Consider the following 16,122-nt stretch of genomic DNA (forward strand, 5'->3'; position numbering starts at 1 on the left):
CCACAGGTTCCATATGCAAGAAACTACATGGATATACCTACATAGGGTATATACAGTATGCATGAGTCTGAGGTAAAGCTTGGCCAGTTGATGAACCTAATCTAAAAATCTAAAACCATGATAACTCTGATAAATTTGTAAAATACTGCAGATCTAACAGATGATGTACATAATTCCCAGTGAACCAAATACATCTCAAAGCGTTGGTGACTGTAATTATTTCCAAAAGTACATGTTGTTTTCCTTTCTTTTCTCTGTTCCATGGATCATCAATGCAGCAGCAAATTATGTTTTTATTGTTGGGGGATGTGGAGGGATACTAGGACTTCTATTTGACTGCTGTGACCTGTGAATGTCTGCAAACGAGGAATATTGGAATGCAAGCCATACTATATGTACATGTACACATTCATGCTGTTAATGTCATATATTTTTAATTACAAATGTTTATAGTATTATCTTACTTTAATTGTCTATGTCCTACAGGGCCCCATTGTTTAAGGTTCAGGTTATTACATTCATTACATTGATTTCCTGCTGGTAATCATGGATTATTAATGTTGCAATTTTAAAACAGCATTTTACACCTAAGAAATGAGTTTGCTTTCAGTGATGCCAAAGGATGAAAGTAGAGACTGATTTTCTATGGTGTGATGGAGTTAATGTATTTTTCTCCACTGCAACTTATATTTATTTATAAAGATAATCTGAGCACAGTGACACAGTGAGGCTCTTTGATGCTTTAACTGTACAATCATTTAGTGTTGTAGCTTTCTACAACTATGTCTCCTTTTTATTTTTTACTAATTATCACAACAATATTAATAAGCATATTGCAACGAAGAAGATGCCAGGGGCAGACCTTGAGAGCTTTGCACCATAGTTGGTGACTTCCGCCGCAATGTTTACTGGGTGGTTGGAGGTTTGCTGTTGCCCAGTCTGTCCATTACTTTTCTTGTCTCATTGACCACTCAAAGCACTGTACACTATCCCCCAATCACACACTCACCCAATCTCACACTTTTTTTCTATCACACATTCAGGCAATTTAGGCTTCAGTGTCTTGCCCAAGGACATGTTGGTATGTGGACTGGAAGAGCCGGGGATTGAATCATAAACCTTTGGGAAAGTGGATTTGGGCTGATATGTTCTCCTCAGGACAAAATGTAATATATTTTCCTCTGATTTTTGATTCAGCACCACTGTTAAGCAAAGGATGATATCCCAGTAAGTCTAATACTTTGGTTTATGACCAAATAAGTGACATTCAGTTGCAGCTAATTAGATTATCATCCTAAACTAATATGCTGAAGTTCTGGTATGTAGCTGAAATCACCACTGGGCCCAGTACATCCACACAGAACTACTAGACCTGCTGTTGATAATTCAGTGTAATGTATTGTATTTAAGTTGTTATTTCATATTATTGAGGAAGGGTGATACATTTACAATGGACACATTAAAAAAGTGTCAAAACTGTGACATTCCAACAATCTCCCTAAATGCAAGTTTACAAAACTTGCTACAGAGAGCCTGGAGCCCCCAAAGAGAATGAGCATTAGTCATTTCAGTGCCAGTGACCCATAATGTGCTTCTAAAAAAGTGACATACACCAGCTTTGTTTTACCCCTGTTGCCATCGAACTCTTTTTTTTCGTAACCCCTCTCTCTGTTTCTCTCTGGTCTTGTGTTTTCAGCCTTTCACAACCACAGCCAGGAAAATAATGAATTTCCTCCCCAGCACAATGTAATTTACATATATTATTATATAGCAATTTCACACTTATTTGCATAGGCTTGTGAGGCTTTCTTATGAAAGTCGTACATTATTCTGTCTGCGCTGCCCGGACAACTAAACGGGGAGCAAAGTGGGGGTGGAGAAGCAAAAATGTACGCTCTGCCTAATTTAATTTCTTATACTACTTTTAAGTTCTTTCTTACATGTGTGACTGTGAAATACAGCACAGCATTGGTTCAAGTCTGTCTAAATGTTATTAATACTGAAAGTATTTGTAGTTTTTTCTAGTACTAATGTTTAAGGTTTCCTGAAATCCAACCTTAATGTTATGGGAGAAATTTCAGACAGACAGAAGTTGTGCGACATTACTAAAGCTGCTTTCAGGCATGCACTAACCATTCTCAATAGAGCCCCTATTGAGAATTTCTGGAGATTGTCTGCAAACATTTCTGTGAGGGCATCTGGATTATCAGTGGACTTTCTCCGGCCAGACCCTTGGAAAAAGTAGAATGTCCAAAGGAGAAAATGTGAAGAGTAGTAGACCACCGCATGAGTCATGTGTACGAGTAGGAGAGTTGAAGACGTTTCTAACACACAACAGATGCAAAAATGAAAAAAACAAAAAGAAAAGGATGAAGGAATGGTCAAGAGAGGTGATCAGGGTCGACACCAGTGTTGATGTGCTGTAATGAAAAACACATGATCTCCGGAGCGAAGATTTTCCGTTGAATCCTGCCTAAGCCTGCTGCACCCCCCCCCCCCCCCCCCCCCCCCCCTCACCTGAATGCTGTGGAGATCATGTGTTGTTGTGAATGCGCCTGAGTGAGTTATCTCCTGCTGCATTGTTCATGTGACAGGCAAACTGTGGAGAAGATAGATCAATAGATATTTCAAGAAAATAAGATCTGTAGGGTAACTTTTATCTTTCACGAACAACCTGACCATTTGTTTATCACAGTATGTTAATATATAACAAAGTGTTGATTGTACCAGAAATACTTCTTCTATCTTCTATATTTCTGTAGTTCTAGGAATTTGTGTTTTAGGAATCTTTTAACATTTAGCTTTGTTGTGTACTAGCTGTGTAAAGGTTAATACTTTCATATACTTTATATACATTACACTTATAAGTACAGGGCCAGTAGTAAACCTGCCTGTGTTGGGCTGTTGCTTGGCCTGTGGTAATGCTTTGGAGCTACTTCAGAATTATTCCTTGTCATTAGTGAGTCCTCAAAGGTTCACCTTACAACAGGACAATAACCCTGAGCACACCACCAAGATAACACAGAAGTGGCTCCATCTTTGTCTTCTCTGTTCTTGAGTGACCCAGCCAGAGCCCTGGCGGCTACTGAATAGTTTGTCTGAATACTTTTATCAGTGGGATATTTTAGTTTTTCCTTTGTAATACTCTTTCGATCAGCAAACATTTCTAAAATATAGTTTACACTTTGTCATTTTAGGAAAATAAGTGTAGACTGATGAAGGGAAAATGGATTAAAATAAAACATTTCTGCATATGGCTGCAAAAAAAAAAACATGAACGTGTCATGAACATATCTAAATGTTGGTGAGAATCTTATTTACCATAGTCTATGTACAATATTGCATATATTAGACATACACAGATTACAAATCTGAGAGCACAGTATATAAACCCTGAGTGCAGAGATTTTAACCACACAGATTGTTTTTTTTCCTCAGCACACCCAAGGGGCCTTAAACAATCATATAGATTTCCGTGTCATTATTTAGTCCATTTCCTTCAGTCAACACAAAAACAAAGAAGGAGGCAAAGAGGTTGGCGGGACAAGAGACAAAAGATAAACAAGTTCAAAGAGAAAAGAAAGATATTACAGAGCCAGTTGGCTGCATTCCCTTGAACAAACAACCAAGCTCAAACAAAGCTGCCTCTTATTGTTTCAACTCTGTCAATCAGATATCCCTCTGCGGTGTTTATGCAAACAATTGTGTCACACCCGGCGCGTGGTGTGGTGTAATGAAATAACATCTGGTGGAGTGGCACTGTGCATGATTAGCCTAATGGAAGATGCAACTCACAGCCCTGTTACTCATTTGCTTGTTTCAATATGAGGAGATTATCACTGATTCCATGATAAGCATGATGATTGCTTGAATCCACAAGGCTCCCCATGCTATCATGGTATTGTTCTGCTCGCCACCTGTAGTCTACTTTAGTTTGATGGATACAGTACAGCTGTGAGCGTGATAACTGGATGTTTTTCATATGCATGTATGCACTCAACATCAGGCAATTTTGATCTCAGGTCAAAAACCATGACCCTTTAGACTTCATGCCTCTTACAGGATCTTACAGGGATCTCAAAAACTCTCAGGGTAAATGCAGCCAAGAGGCATTCCAGGTGGATTCAACTGATAATTCTCAATATGTCACATAAATGGTCTTTATTTATACAGCACTTTTCTGGTCTTGATGACCACTCGAAGCACTTGAGAACAGCACAGCCGACAGGGGCAATTTGGTTCAGTATCTTGCCCAAGGACGCTTGTGGAATTGGGAAGACTGGGACTGAGCTGCTGACCTTCTGGTTGGAGGATGACACGCTCTACCCCCTGAGCCACAGCCGCTCCATAATACTTAAAGTTACTTACTGTTGAGAGTAAATTAACACAGACTCACCAGTTCATTGGAAAAACCTATTTTATCCAACACACCCACCACTGCTAGGAACATGTACAATATTCAGTTGTTGCTGACACTGTATCACACATCGTCTGTAGTGTTGAGTGATGTATTTGACTGAACAATATGTACATTTAAAAAAAAAAGGGTGGTGCACACTACCTATAATAAGTGATTTGCAGTGGGTTCTGCAGCACTCTTGAGTTCCTGTTGTACCGCAGCGCACTTATTTGTGCAGTTTACACATCCAGAGCAGTCATCTCTGCCCATTTCTGCGACTGTCTTGCTGATGTCAACACCTTTAAACTCACATAAACACCTTAACAAGTTGTATTTGTACACTGAGCCATCCATTGAGCAAAAGACAGGTTAAATTACAAATGTTCTGATCAGAGGAAACACTGTTTTAAAACCTTAAAACTTTTACATAATTCCTCTCACCTTGTGTCATCATGTATCATGAAATATCAACTGAAAAGCAGTGCTTATCACATTTGTCTTGCATTTTGCATGTTTTGCTCCAAACTCCCACTAGGGGGTCTTTTATGTGCGATGTTTTCAAATGACCACATTCACTCACATACTCATCTAAATAATTCTCGGTTCATTTGGGTTGAGCATTGAGTTTAGTGGAAGTTTTCTATGTCTGTATGACTGGTCAGTGATTCAGTCTCAACATTGTTTAGGTGGTAGGGTAGGGTATAAAATTTAGTCATGGGGGTGACATCGCAAAATCACAGTCACAATTAATAAAGATTATAGTTAAGGATATAAATTAGACAATGTTCCTACTTGTTATCAAATTATTTTTGTGATGTATTCAAGCAACAAAATAAGCATTGAGTTGATGAAAATGTGTTTTACTTTTTCTTTTTCAAAACTTTTTTAAATGGGGAAATATGCATCTAGGGACTTCCTGAAGTAGGAACAATAATATATATATATATTTGAAGACATCCATCTAAAGACACTTCATCACTAGAGAGAAGACTGCTCTATGCAGGATTTTGATGCAGGAAGGCCAACATAGTCCCCCTACAAGTTTGGAAAGGGAAAGGTAGTCTTTTAGCTGCCATATATACTACACCACTAGATGCTACACACTGATCCACAGAATGAGACTGGAACTGATATTCAGTGTTCGGTGCTAATAGTCAGTTGCATGATACCATCAGAAATCAGAAGTGAGCTCAGGTAATCTGAAAATCATACAGCTACGGCCTCCAACATTATTCTGTCAGGGTGCAACCAAAGTTGTTTATAGTAATGTATAAGCAAGGAATTTCCTTCAGGTTGGCTAATTCCCTCAGAGGGATTTCCCAGAATTGGAGTTTAGTACAAAAAAGGTGGAGTTGAAAGCAGAAGGTTTTAACTTTAACTAACTAACTAATCCTCTGCTCTGGTGTCAGATGGAAGTTTAACTTTTTATAAATATTAGGTGTGATATGCTGGTGTCATGTGATGGTCCTATGCTACATGCTGTCTGCTAAGTTGAAACATGGATGACAATAATACTGGTCAAAGTAAAGTGACACTGCCACAGCATCCCCCAGTTGGGATAACGATGACATCGACAGGAACTAGGAGGTTGGAAAATACTCATTGATTGAGCTTTTTCTGTTCTTGTTGCTCTACTTCTGTTGTATCCTGTCACTCTCCATCCTTCCTTATTCTGCAAGAGCAAAACGAAAACAACAGTGTTTTCCATTGATATTAAATGTGAAAGACCTTCAGGTATTTAAATTACTTTGTTTCGATTGATGATCTTCAACGATTTTGAAGATCCCCCTATGCCAACCTCCCCTCTCCCTTTGAATAAAGCCAGCAGAGGAGATGTTTTAGTGATTCAGCTCTTATTTACACAGCCACGACAACTTTGCTTGTTCTATCTCATGGCACAGGGGAGAGATTTAAACCTGACTGAGAAAAAATCTCTTATTTCTTCAAATACAAACCAAATAAAATAGAGTGGAACGGTTCTTAATATCTCTCTCTCTCTTTGTTTGTGTGTGTGTGTGTGTGTGTGTGTGTGTGTGTGTGTGTGTGTGTGTGTGTGTGTGTGTGTGAAATTGTCAACATGTTTACTGTGTCTGTTCTAAAAAAGACAATACAGTACTCACCCATTGGCTAAGAGAGAGGCCAATTTCCTAACACTGAGATTTAGATCCTCAAAGCTGGGGGATGTTTCAAACATTCACACACAGATTGAGGTTTTATCAAGATACTTCATTGTAAGATAACATAGGATTTCTTATAATGGAAGGTTTGAGGAAATGTTATCCTAGAGGCTTATCTGAAGGCTTTTTAAAAACAGATTGTTGTGGAGTGTAGCAGAGGTGGAGATATATTCCCACAAATGGTCAGACATGAATCTAGATCACAGAGAAGATGATCAGTGTTACCTCTTAGAGTTGTGACGTTCACGAACGAACCAAATCTTTTGACCGGCTCATGAACATGAACGATGGGAACCGAGTCGCGTTTGGTTGGGAGCCGTTCTTTTTTTTCTCTCTCCCTGAGTTGACACCTATGGTTCACAGTTGCTCACACAAGCTCCTCCCAACAAGTTGTGCACGCTCCCTTCACGTGAGTGCCTCAGTGAAAAACAAAGAAAACAAAAAGCGAGTGCATCTGAGTCAGCAGTGCAGTGAACAGCAGCCTGAACGAGGGGGAGGACCGTCCGTCTTTGTTCTGTAAAATGAGCTAAAGAAAAAGGAGCAGCATTTAGATGCACTGTTCGCTGAAGGCAGACAATAAGGCTAAGTGCAATATTTGCCAGAAAATAATTTCATTTAAGTCTGGCTCCACAAACAATTTGCACAGGCATTTTAAAACTCAACACCCCACTGTTAAAATCTCAGAGGTGAGGAGAGAGCATGACGATGAAGTGGAGAGTGCCAGTACTTCCGCCTCCACATCAGGCAGATGTAGCTCTTGCATGAATAACATAAGTCAAAGTGGTTTTACACACACACACACACTTTATACAAAGGGTAAATAGTAATCTCACTGTCAACTCAGAGGGATATGGCAGTGGAATATTTACAATTAATCCATATCAGACTTTAAAATCTTGTCCACACATGTCAAATGAAGCCATGATTAATATTTCAGAATAATTCAAACTCAAACATTGCCGCGAAATCTGAGTACAAAATTATTCTGATCCAAATCTCATCCCATCATTCCTCCCTGTGATTATTTCCAGGATAAAATGAATTAACCCCAGGCTGGCTTCTTAAAAGTGAATAAATAAATAAATGAGCCAGTCTTTTGAATGGCTCTTTGAAATGAACGGATCCCAAAGATCAGTTGACCACTGTTCCGCTCCACACCGATCACTGGATTTGTGTCTGTGTACATGTGCCATGTATTACTCATTTGTGTGTGTGTGTGTGTGTGTGTGAGTGAGCGAACGTGTGTGAATTTATGTATGAATATTTTTAATTTAGGTTGTTAATATGCCTGTATCTAAAAGAAGATGGAGAAGATGTTTGCAAGCTGTAATTGAAAAAAAGTTTATATTTTGTCTTGTTCAGGTCACTTTGTTGGTTTTGGTGTTAAACAAATTTGCAAACAATTACATGACATAATCATGTTTTAAAAATGCACAGGTCATTATTTAGATTTATTGTTCATTAAGCAATTAGCATTGTTAGTGCATGAAAACCACTACATGCACTTGGAAGAAGGGAGGTGACCAGCCTGCACAGTTTGAGATAAACATTGAGATCATATAGTCATTCATCATTAAAACATTTCGGTGACACTTAATATTAGGGAACACACAAAGTGAACATATCCAAGCACTTGATTGAAATTCATGTACAACAACTTCCTTACCTACCATCAATAAGCAGTAATTAGGAGGTTATTAAGGGAAAACTGTTAATCAATGGAGTAGTTGCAGAATAAGGTCATTAAGAATAAGGCATTAATAAGTGCTGTATAATGACTAATAAAGAGCCAATATGCCTCTAATATCCATGCAAATAAGCAACTAGTTAATGGTTGATATGTGTTCCCTAATATAAAGTGTTACCAACATTTATTTTAAAATCATTTGATACTGCACTCTATGTGAACCAGAGTTATATTTTTCCTTTTAAGTACCCACTTGCAGCAGCGCAGAGGAATTCATTAGCATGTCACTGTGAAATAGGTGGCAATGAAACTGTGGTGATTTAGTGAGTGTCTGTGCCCTCTGTTGCTGACTCAACAATAAATTAACACAGTTAATTAAAAGGAATGTATTTGAACCACCCGCTCCTGTCTCGTTGACCTTTATGCCACATTTTAAGGTCTAGACCTTACTATGTAAAGTGCCTTGAGATAACATATATTATGATTTGGTGCTGTACAAATAAAACTGAATTGAACACAATATTGTTTATATTGTTTATTTTGTATCGACAAATTGGATGGTTTCACATTTCTATTTGCTCATGAAATGGTTTGCGATGGTTCAAGTTCACTTTAGTTGACTTAATGCAAAACTTGTCATTTTCATGTGATAGATGCAGATGTAACTAGATTCTCCTCAGGAATCACAGAGCAAACAGACACATAATAAAATTATCTATTATTTCTGTGTAAATGTGTCTCTTTGTGCTGTTGAAATGACATTTCTTCATTCATTTTGTACTTAATTCAATATGTATGTATATAGTTACATCCCAGCTCTCTAAACTTACCATCCCCACCCTCAAAGAAGAACAATTATGTTTTGGGTAAGGAGGAAGATGAAATCGTGTTAAGATTACAAAAAGAAGTTCTGGCTAAATTCATGGAACATGTGGTCAAGGAGGTTTAGACAAAACTGTCTGAGGTTTCTGTTGTGATGTGATGTTGCGCTGGAAGAAGCCTGCCTAGCTCAGTTCGGTAGAACATGAGACTCCTAATCTCAGGGTTGTGGATTCAAGGCCCACATTCAGCAAGGATGCTTTTCAGACCAGAAATTCAGCACAACAATGCTCATCCATAGATTAGATCTACTAAAGCTAAAATGATTACTGATGCAAGGAAAGACCAGAGCATTCCCCTCTTTTAATTTTATTTCCACATTTATTTCTACATTTATTTATTTCCACATTTATTTATTTGTGTATTTCTGTGTCATATGCAAATGACTAAGGGCGGTCCTAACCTCAGTCTTGAGCAGGATTGGTCACAGGAGTGTGATGATCCAGTTCTACTACTTCTGCCTTCAGTAGTTGCTGTTTGCAGTGTTGAGTCAGTTCACACTTAAAAACAACGAGTTAATAGTTCATTTTTTATTGGGATGATTTAGTAACAAATTTAAGATAATGAGTTGAGTTATTAATCCATGGTGTCTGATCATGTCTGCGTGTCGCTCCGGTCATTTTATCACTGAGTCCTGACTGTGAGGGTCTCCTCTCATGTTGAACTGAGCACAACATGTTGACAAGGCATTTTTCATGATATTTAAATGAGTTTAATAAACTCTGGAATCAAACAAGCACTAAGTTACTTCATGTACTGATCAGGTCCTGATAACTAGTGATGAGAGTTTATTAGTTAAAGTGAGAGCAGCTCAGAGAGGAGGAGGAAACAGAAACTCCAGCTCGATACAAACCAACCGCAGCTTCAGCTCTGATCATGAAGCAGCTGATCACTGTGCAGCTGTGACCAGAGAAACTCTGTGTTTCACTGTTTCTACTGCTCTTCAACTAAGTCTCTGACCTGCTGCTTCATGGACGAGCTCTGATCTCACTGTGTGTCGCTGTGAGCGAGTGAGTGGGAGGGCACACACACAGGCACACGCACACACACGGGAACATTTCCACATTTATTTCTACATTTATTTATTTCTTCTTAAGTCATTTCTCATCCTCCATACAAAGAAGCCTGGCTAGCTCAGTTCGGTAGAGCATGAGACCTTTAATTTCAGGGTCGTGGGTTCTTTTAAGAAAAGAAATTCAGCACAACAGTGCTCATCCATAGATTAGATCTACTAAAGCTAAAATGATTACTGATGCAAGGGAAGACCACAGCATATTGACCCCCCACTTTCATACACACCAATCCAACATCTATAGCTAATATGAATGTCTTGTTTTGAATTGACTCCCTTAATTTCTCTTGATGCCGTAGTTTATCCAGCAGTAAAAACTGTAAGAGATCTGATCCCTTGACAAAGCATGGTATGGTATGGATGTGCTTAATCTTGTGGACAAAGAGTTATGCAACATGGTTGTGGCTGGCTAAGTTCACAGAACATGTGGTCAAGGAGGTTTAGACAAAACTGTCTGTGAGATCTGATCATCTCCTCAGACCTAGGTTGTCTTTGGACTACAGTGTTTTAATTATCATGAAACGTGTCTAACCATCTAAGGTTTCTCTTGCGATGTGACGTGGTGCTCAAAGAAGCCCGGCTAGCTCAGTTCGGTAGAGCATGAGACTCTTAATCTCAGCGTCGTGGGTTCGAGCCCCACGTTGGGCGAGGAACCTTTTAAGACCAGAAATTCAGCACAACAATGCTCATCCATAGATTAGATCTACCAAAGCTAAAATGATTACTGATGCAAGGAAAGACCACAGCATATTAACCCCCCACTTTCATACACACCAATCCAACAACTATAGGTAATATGAATGTCTTGTTTTGAATTGACTCCCTTAATTTATCTTGATGCCGTAGTTTATCCAGCAGTAAAAACTGCAAGAGATCGGATCTCTTGCCAAAGCATGGTATGGACATGCTTGATCTTGTGGACAAAGAGTTATGCAACATGGCTGTGGCTGGCTAAGTTCACAGAACATGTGGTCAAGGAGGTTTAGACAAAACTGTCTGTGAGATCTGATCATCTCCTCAGACCTAGGTTGTCTTTGGACTACAGTGATTTAATTATCATGAAACGTGTCTAACCATCTGAGGTTTCTGTTGTGATGTGATGTTGTGCTCAATAAAGCCCGGCTAGCTCAGTTCGGTAGAGCATGAGACTCTTAATCTCAGGGTCGTGGGTTCGAGCCCCACGTTGGGCGAGGAAGCTTTTAAGACCAGAAATTCAGCACAACAATGCTCATCCATAGATTAGATCTACCAAAGCTAAAATGATTACTGATGCAAGGAAAGACCACAGCATATTAACCCCCCACTTTCATACACACCAATCCAACATCTATACCTGATCAGAACATCTTTCTCTTGATGCCATAGTTTAGCCAGCAGTAAAATCTGCAAGAGATCAGATCCCTTGACAAAGCATGGTATGGTATGGATGTGCTTCATCTTGTGGACAAAGAGTTATGCAACATGGTTGTGGCTGGCTAAGTTCACAGAACATGTGGTCAAGGAGGTTTAGACAAAACTGTCTGTGAGATCTGATCATCTCCTCAGACCTAGGTTGTCTTTGGACTACAGTGTTTTAATTATCATGAAACGTGTCTAACCATCTGAGGTTTCTATTGTGATGTGATGTTGTGCTCAATAAAGCCCGGCTAGCTCAGTTCGGTAGAGCATGAGACTCTTAATCTCAGGGTCGTGGGTTCGAGCCCCACGTTGGGCGAGGAACCTTTTAAGACCAGAAATTCAGCACAACAATGCTCATCCATAGATTAGATCTACTAAAGCTAAAATGATTACCGATGCAAGGAAAGACCACAGCATATTAACCCCCCACTTTCATACACACCAATCCAACAACTATAGCTAATATGAATGTCTTGTTTTGAATTGACTCCCTTAATTTCTCTTGATGCCATAGTTTATCCAGCAGTAAAAACTGCAAAACATCGGATCTCTTGCCAAAGCATGGTATGGACTTGCTTAATCTTGTGGACAAAGAGTTATGCAACATGGTTGTGGCTGGCTAAAATCACAGAACTTGTGGTCAAGGAGGTTTAGACAAAACTGTCTGTGAGATCTGATCATCTCCTCAGACCTAGGTTGTCTTTGGACTACAGTGATTTAATTATCATGAAACGTGTCTAACCATCTGAGGTTTCTGTTGTGATGTGATGTTGTGCTCAATAAAGCCTGGCTAGCTCAGTTCGGTAGAGCATGAGACTCTTAATCTCAGGGTCGTGGGTTCGAGCCCCACGTTGGGCGAGGAACCTTTTAAGACCAGAAATTCAGCACAACAATGCTCATCCATAGATTAGATCTACTAAAGCTAAAATGATTACTGATGCAAGGAAAGACCACAGCATATTGACCCCCCACTTCCTTCCCCCCCACCCAACATCTATACCTGATCAGAACATGTTGTTTTGGATTGATTCCTGAAATTCTCTTGATGCCATACCTAAGCCAGGAGTGAAAACTGCAAAACATCGGATCTCTACCCAAAGCATAGTATGGATATGCTTGATCTTGTGGACAAAGAGTTATGCAACATGGTTGTGGCTGGCTAAGTTCACAGAACATGTGGTCAAGGAGGTTTAGACAAAACTGTCTGTGAGATCTGATCATCTCCTCAGACCTAGGTTGTCTTTGGACTACAGTGATTTAATTATCATGAAACGTGTCTAACCATCTGAGGTTTCTGTTGTGATGTGATGTTGTGCTCAATAAAGCCCGGCTAGCTCAGTTCGGTAGAGCATGAGACTCTTAATCTCAGGGTCGTGGGTTCGAGCCCCACGTTGGGCGAGGAAGCTCTTAAGACCAGAAATTCAGCACAACAATGCTCATCCATAGATTAGATCTACCAAAGCTAAAATGATTACGGATGCAAGGAAAGACCACAGCATATTAACCCCCCACTTTCATACACACCAATCCAACATCTATACCTGATCAGAACATCTTTCTCTTGATGCCATAGTTTAGCCAGCAGTAAAATCTGCAAGAGATCAGATCCCTTGACAAAGCATGGTATGGTATGGATGTGCTTAATCTTGTGGACAAAGAGTTATGCAACATGGTTGTGGCTGGCTAAGTTCACAGAACATGTGGTCAAGGAGGTTTAGACAAAACTGTCTGTGAGATCTGATCATCTCCTCAGACCTAGGTTGTCTTTGGACTACAGTGTTTTAATTATCATGAAACGTGTCTAACCATCTGAGGTTTCTGTTGTGATGTGATGTTGTGCTCAATAAAGCCCGGCTAGCTCAGTTCGGTAGAGCATGAGACTCTTAATCTCAGGGTCGTGGGTTCGAGCCCCACGTTGGGCGAGGAACCTTTTAAGACCAGAAATTCAGCACAACAATGCTCATCCATAGATTAGATCTACTAAAGCTAAAATGATTACCGATGCAAGGAAAGACCACAGCATATTAACCCCCCACTTTCATACACACCAATCCAACAACTATAGCTAATATGAATGTCTTGTTTTGAATTGACTCCCTTAATTTCTCTTGATGCCATAGTTTATCCAGCAGTAAAAACTGCAAAACATCGGATCTCTTGCCAAAGCATGGTATGGTATGGATATGCTTGATCTTGTGGACAAAGAGTTATGCAACATGGTTGTGGCTGGCTAAAATCACAGAACTTGTGGTCAAGGAGGTTTAGACAAAACTGTCTGTGAGATCTGATCATCTCCTCAGACCTAGGTTGTCTTTGGACTACAGTGATTTAATTATCATGAAAGGTGTCTAACCATCAGAGGTTTCTGTTGTGATGTGATGTTGTGCTCAATAAAGCCCGGCTAGCTCAGTTCGGTAGAGCATGAGACTCTTAATCTCAGGGTCGTGGGTTCGAGCCCCACGTTGGGCGAGGAAGCTTTTAAGACCAGAAATTCAGCACAACAATGCTCATCCATAGATTAGATCTACCAAAGCTAAAATGATTACTGATGCAAGGAAAGACCACAGCATATTAACCCCCCACTTTCATACACACCAATCCAACATCTATACCTGATCAGAACATCTTTCTCTTGATGCCATAGTTTAGCCAGCATTAAAATCTGCAAGAGATCAGATCCCTTGACAAAGCATGGTATGGTATGGATGTGCTTAATCTTGTGGACAAAGAGTTATGCAACATGGTTGTGGCTGGCTAAGTTCACAGAACATGTGGTCAAGGAGGTTTAGACAAAACTGTCTGTGAGATCTGATCATCTCCTCAGACCTAGGTTGTCTTTGGACTACAGTGTTTTAATTATCATGAAACGTGTCTAACCATCTGAGGTTTCTCTTGCGATGTGATGTGGTGCTCAAAGAAGCCCGGCTAGCTCAGTTCGGTAGAGCATGAGACTCTTAATCTCAGGGTCGTGGGTTCGACCCCCACGTTGGGCGAGGAACCTTTTAAGACCAGAAATTCAGCACAACAATGCTCATCCATAGATTAGATCTACCAAAGCTAAAATGATTACTGATGCAAGGAAAGACCACAGCATATTGACCCCCCACTTCCTTCCCCCCCACCCAACATCTATACCTGATCAGAACATGTTGTTTTGGATTGATTCCTGAAATTCTCTTGATGCCATACCTAAGCCAGGAGTGAAAACTGCAAAACATCGGATCTCTACCCAAAGCATAGTATGGATATGCTTGATCTTGTGGACAAAGAGTTATGCAACATGGTTGTGGCTGGCTAAGTTCACAGAACATGTGGTCAAGGAGGTTTAGACAAAACTGTCTGTGAGATCTGATCATCTCCTCAGACCTAGGTTGTCTTTGGACTACAGTGATTTAATTATCATGAAACGTGTCTAACCATCTGAGGTTTCTGTTGTGATGTGATGTTGTGCTCAATAAAGCCCGGCTAGCTCAGTTCGGTAGAGCATGAGACTCTTAATCTCAGGGTCGTGGGTTCGAGCCCCACGTTGGGCGAGGAAGCTTTTAAGACCAGAAATTCAGCACAACAATGCTCATCCATAGATTAGATCTACCAAAGCTAAAATGATTACTGATGCAAGGAAAGACCACAGCATATTAACCCCCCACTTTCATACACACCAATCCAACATCTATACCTGATCAGAACATCTTTCTCTTGATGCCATAGTTTAGCCAGCAGTAAAATCTGCAAGAGATCAGATCCCTTGACAAAGCATGGTATGGTATGGATGTGCTTAATCTTGTGGACAAAGAGTTATGCAACATGGTTGTGGCTGGCTAAGTTCACAGAACATGTGGTCAAGGAGGTTTAGACAAAACTGTCTGTGAGATCTGATCATCTCCTCAGACCTAGGTTGTCTTTGGACTACAGTGTTTTAATTATCATGAAACGTGTCTAACCATCTGAGGTTTCTGTTGTGATGTGATGTTGTGCTCAATAAAGCCCGGCTAGCTCAGTTCGGTAGAGCATGAGACTCTTAATCTCAGGGTCGTGGGTTCGAGCCCCACGTTGGGCGAGGAACCTTTTAAGACCAGAAATTCAGCACAACAATGCTCATCCATAGATTAGATCTACTAAAGCTAAAATGATTACCGATGCAAGGAAAGACCACAGCATATTAACCCCCCACTTTCATACACACCAATCCAACAACTATAGCTAATATGAATGTCTTGTTTTGAATTGACTCCCTTAATTTCTCTTGATGCCATAGTTTATCCAGCAGTAAAAACTGCAAAACATCGGATCTCTTGCCAAAGCATGGTATGGACTTGCTTAATCTTGTGGACAAAGAGTTATGCAACATGGTTGTGGCTGGCTAAAATCACAGAACTTGTGGTCAAGGAGGTTTAGACAAAACTGTCTGTGAGATCTGATCATCTCCTCAGACCTAGGTTGTCTTTGGACTACAGTGATTTAATTATCATGAAACGTGTCTAACCATCTGAGGTTTCTGTTGTGATGTGAT

General features: G+C 40.0%; 1 protein-coding gene and 1 non-coding gene across 6 annotated transcripts in view; both read left to right on the forward strand.

Annotated features, from left to right (window-relative positions):
• Positions 1-16,122, forward strand: part of rbfox3a (RNA binding fox-1 homolog 3a) — a 530,829-nt gene that overhangs the window by 136,778 nt on the left and 377,929 nt on the right. The gene's annotated exons all lie outside the window — the stretch shown is intronic.
• On the forward strand, positions 15,596-15,669 carry trnak-cuu (transfer RNA lysine (anticodon CUU)). Its single transcript has one exon. It is a non-coding gene; the product is annotated as a tRNA-Lys (tRNA).

This window comes from Paralichthys olivaceus, chromosome 21, assembly GCF_024713975.1.
Source record: "Paralichthys olivaceus isolate ysfri-2021 chromosome 21, ASM2471397v2, whole genome shotgun sequence".
Taxonomy (NCBI): domain Eukaryota; kingdom Metazoa; phylum Chordata; class Actinopteri; order Pleuronectiformes; family Paralichthyidae; genus Paralichthys; species Paralichthys olivaceus.